This window comes from Cnephaeus nilssonii (assembly GCF_951640355.1).
Source record: "Cnephaeus nilssonii genome assembly, chromosome: 9".
Lineage (NCBI taxonomy): Eukaryota > Metazoa > Chordata > Mammalia > Chiroptera > Vespertilionidae > Cnephaeus > Cnephaeus nilssonii.
Window position 1 is genome coordinate 43,366,954 of NC_137080.1, and position 5,081 is coordinate 43,372,034.

At 34.3% G+C, this 5,081-nt stretch overlaps 1 pseudogene across 1 annotated transcript; it reads right to left on the minus strand.

The window, feature by feature from the left end:
• Positions 1 to 417: 417 nt before the first annotated feature.
• On the minus strand, positions 418 to 959 carry LOC307105445 (large ribosomal subunit protein uL22-like; annotated as a pseudogene). The gene has a single exon. The product of its transcript is annotated as a large ribosomal subunit protein uL22-like (transcript).
• Between the last annotated feature and the right edge of the window lie 4,122 nt (positions 960 to 5,081).

Consider the following 5,081-nt stretch of genomic DNA (forward strand, 5'->3'; position numbering starts at 1 on the left):
TGAAATAAACCAGCCCTACATATCACAACTTCATTAAATGAGTTAGAGGTATAAGTAGCAGGACACACACCCATCATAAATGTACTCAGGCCAACCAGGAGTGGGAAATACAACTTCTCTATCACATCAGACACATTTTCACTAAATAATATGCTCCATTACTATTAAGTCCTATACAAGAGTATAATTGTAAATATAATTATCCTATTAATTAGGATGTTAATCCCTAAGGAAATGAAAAGACAGGTCCAGGAATCCTTAAGAAATCCAAAATACACACATATGCACACACACACGTGCATACACACACACGTGCATACACACATGCACACACACAGGTTTGAGATCCATTTTGAATTCTTTGAAGTACTCTTTTTTTTCTGCTTTTACTTTTATTAGATTTATTTTATGCTGAATTTACTCCCAGGCTATAAGTTTTCGTTTCTTCTGGGATATCTTTTTCTTCTGTGCAACCTCCTTTTCTGGTTTAGGAACAATCAGATCCTTTTCAGTGAGGATCCTCTCAATGTGGCAGGGAGAGCTCATGTGTGGGTTAATCCGCCCATGAGCTCTGTAGGTTTTATGCTACATCATCTGAATCTGCTCAATGACCAGAGAGTCTACATCTAAAGCCTTAAGTTCAGCATTACTCTCTGTATTTTTAAGCATATGCAGCAAAAATTCAGCACTCATTTTGGGCCACCGACCCTGTGTCCAGCCCCACTGCTTCACCTGGGCACATCTACCATCTCCACCACTGTAAAGGTGGAATGGCACACACTGTTTCTTTAAAGTGACATCCTTCAGATACTTGGTGGCTTTTCCAATATGCATACCCTTGAGGGCCTGGGCAGTTTCAGGAGTGTTCTTAAAGTGAACAGGAAGATTTGAGCCTCTTGATTTTGAATTGATCCGCATGATGTTGTGGGGTTTTCTGAGTCTAGTAAATAGCGAACCATTTTCAGAGGTCACCTCTGACCGCTTTGTGGAGTACTCTCCAGTGAGAATTGATCTTATTTCACCCCTCCACATTCCTTATTTTACCTCTTTGTTTCTTGTTCTTGCTCTGTTGCAGCTCTGAAAGCATGCCCTTGTAATTATTTGCTTGCATGTCTAACTCCACCATTAGACACTGAGGGCAGACGGCATCTAATTTCTCTTTGAGCTCCCAGGGCTTTGCTCAGTTTTCAGTAGGTAGTGGGTTCTCAACAAATGTTTACAAAACACATGAATGAATCGGGACTGGGCTGGGTAAAAAGTCACAGAAGGATTGCATGGAAGCAGTTTAAAGAATTAAGTTGGGTTTCGAGAGGTAAAGTAGAAATGTTATGGTGATTTAGATAATTATCAAGTTGTTTAGCTTATCACATTTTACTTTATTACTTTTAATAGCTTGAAGTTGCACATTAAAATTTATCTGTATCTGAATTTAATAATGTAGACAGGAGAAGGAAAAGAGGAACATAGAAAGCCAAGTCAGAGAACAGAAGGTGCTGGAGTTTCATCTAAATACCTGTAGATAGATTATAATAGTGACTAGTTCATAAGAAATTAAATATAAAAACGATTGTTTCAAAAAATTCATCATCAATTTAGCTATTTATGACTAAAATCAAAGCAAGAAGCTAGAAAAATATAATGTTCAAAATTGACTAGAGAAAAAAACTGGTTGCACTCAAAGAAAAGTGAAGAGAAACCAAATAGAAGAATCCTCTCGGATTTAAGGGGAAAATAAAAAAATTATTATTAACTCTAAAGATACAAAATTATGCTTTTGATACTTTAAAATAGAATTTTAAAGTGTTTTATACCACTGGATTCCATAAACAAAAAAGAAGGCTCATAATATATTACATGTGCAGTATGTACATTTCCCTGGAATATCTGCATGGCATGTGCAATGTTTTCCTATTCAGATAAATCAACTTGTTCAGGGAAATTCAACAGTTTCCAGTTAATATTTTCTCCTGCATCTTGCTTTAAGTGTTGCCTCAATAATACTTTGTTTTATGAATTTCTACTAATCAAATTATTATTCATATGAAAACATAACAGTTAATGAAATATCCATTTGCTGCTATAAATTAATGGTTACTAAGTAACATTTAATTTGAAGTTCTAAAATTAAATTACTTACAGAAGGAATATATTTAATTAAAGAAACATTGTAATTGTATCACTCTAGTTCTCTTGAAAATAGCCAACTCATTTCTATAATCTAAGATTTCCTCATTTGTTTTACCTTTTTTTTTTTGACATGTGCAACTTAAAACTGCCATTATTTATACATGAGCCTAACTAAAATGAATTTTCTATACAATACTCCATAGTGGTTAAGGTATGGCAAACAATGCTATTGACCTTGGAAATGGTACAGAAGAGTGGCATAAAACATGTACCTATAACACCTAATCTTACCTGATGTTAGCATACTTAGTTTACCTAACCCTGCCCCAGTGAATCTGAGGAGCTTGGTATTAGTTTACACCCAAGATGCTATGATTCTTAGGCTAAAATTCACACTGATTCATGAAAACTGAGGCTCACTAGTGAATCATGTACTATTCTATTGGGTGTGTAAAATACAACATAGTTGTCTTAAAGGTATTGTTCTAAAATAGTTCCAATATTGTTTTGGCAAATTAGTATTAGCTCATTTGCATGTCAAATGTGCTAATCCTGTCAAGTTCACCTTATTTACTTCATGGAAACGCTAAAAAAAAATAATAAAAAATAAAAAAGATGCTACATGTGTACTACCTCAAAATTTATGGTCAAATCCCAAATAGGGTGCTGCATCTCCTCCATTTTCCTTGCAGTATATTCTTGGTCCTTCTCCATCATGCTCTGTGCCTAGGAAGCTGACCTCGGTGCCTTGCCTTCTGGATTCTGCTTGAGTTTGACTAATGAGAAGCAGCAGTAGCTGGTCAGAAGATGGAAGGGAAGAGAGATGAGGGTATGCATTCCCCTGGTCCCCTCTCTGCCACAGCGCCTGCCTGGTCCTTCTCTCCTTCAGCTACAGCTCTCTCAGGATTCTGTAACCACTTTTTCTTCTTGGCACTTTGAATTTATAGATCCCCTACAGTTGTTAGCCTTCTTGATTTACCTTGATTCTGCCCACACATTACAAATAGTCCATTCATTAAATGAGCCTAATTACCAGAGTGAAGTGTGCCATTTGTTTCCTGCCAGGCCCCTAAGTGATACAAGTAATAAAGCAGAATACTATTTTATAAAAAAACAAATACTTTGTCCCTGCTTTCTTCCTGCTAAACTGAGTTACCCCCCTTTATATAAGCTTTCAGTTTCTTAGGTAGAACAGTTCTTTTGAGAAGAACCTATATTTCTCAAGCATAGGGGAGTACGTATTCTCTTGCTTTGGTACTGTCAAGCATCACAGTCCCCCGATTCTTTTAAGTGAGGATAGCAATGTGCATTTAGGAGGCCCTCAGCAAATGGTCATGGGTTTCTAACACTGAAATCTGACCTAAGTAATGTCTATAAGTCATTATTCTATGATCCTAACTACCTCAGTAATGTTACCTGGGATAAAAATAATTAAATCATTTAGCAAAAACATAAATTTATACCAATCAAATAAAAAAAAGAGTACATAGTAGTTTCAAACTCAAAAGCTTTTCTAGGATCACTTTTGGGAATTCACAGTGAAACTGAAAAACGCAGCTATCTAAAAAAGACATGACAGTTTTTAATCAAATACAGGTATAGTAACTGCATATGTTTACTAATGGACAGAATTTAGTCTTTACTTCTTTAAGGGGTGAATTAATGTTACATGTTTTTAGAAAATTTGTTTAAGTCTAATTAAAACAGACTTTTCATATCCCGAATTTCCATTCATTACAAAATTTAATGTGGCCACCTTGTAATATCTCAGTAATTACTATAGATAAATTGGAACAGAAAAATAATTCATAAGTAAGGCAAATAATGTTATTCCACAGCAGACTCAAATAAACATTGAATTGTTTTTCTTATTTATTGTTCTTATTAAGCTATAAAAACTTATTTGCACAACTTAGAAATAGAAAATTTGTAGAATTGAATCTTGCAGAAATGTATTTAACTTTTCTTTGTAGAAATCGAAGAAGCCGAGCACCCACGGCTTTGACAAATGAAGATTAAGTACTCCATTTGTGTTGGTTAGTTCGCTCTTTCCCAAGACACAGTCCTTACAAAAAGTGAAAAGGGCCCCATTCCAGGTCCAGAGACAAACCCTTCTAAATCTGGAACAAGCTAACCTGCCAGTCAACAACCTTGCCTCACTGAGGAAGGCTGTAAAAGAAAAGGGCCTAGACTATCGGACAATGTTACTGCAGACACTGAAGAAGAATTAAGGGCATAAACCAACTGAGACTATGGAGGAAGCTTGTAACCTGCTCTGTATGTAATCAGAATTTATATGTAATTACCTTATGGCAAAATACTCAAGCCTTAGCACCTTGGAAATGTGATGCTCTACTTGTAAAGTATTGTGCCATAAAAAACAAATATAACAATAAAAATCTTCATAATGATGAACATTGTTCATTTTGGAGTCACTAAAAAAAGTAGTTTTGCCCAAAGTAAAATCTAACTCATATAAATAATAATAATTTCTTACATTAAAAAAGCTGTAATCATTCAATAATTCAAAAATCTCATAATATAAAATTTAAAAGTAGATAATTGTAACTAACACTAAAGTTTATAAATATTAATGTAGAGAAACATTTCAAATATCAAGTTGGAAAAGCATTTATCCTAAGAGAAATTAAAAACAAACAAACAAAACTTCTAGTGATCCTGAAAAGCAAAGTGCTTGGTTATTTTCCTCTTAGAAATTCAGGACAGTCAGTGAAATAGTTTTATGCTGACATTTTAAAATAATATTTTTTTAAATTAGGGCTTTAAATTTTGAAATACAGAAAAATATACAAAAGAAAATAAAAATCACCAATAATCAACCAACCAAAGATAGCCACTGTTTACATTCTGGTACTGATTATGCCATTTAATTCTTGTCTTATTATTTAACATCATATCATCAGTATTTTCCCATGGATTGGATGAATCTTAAT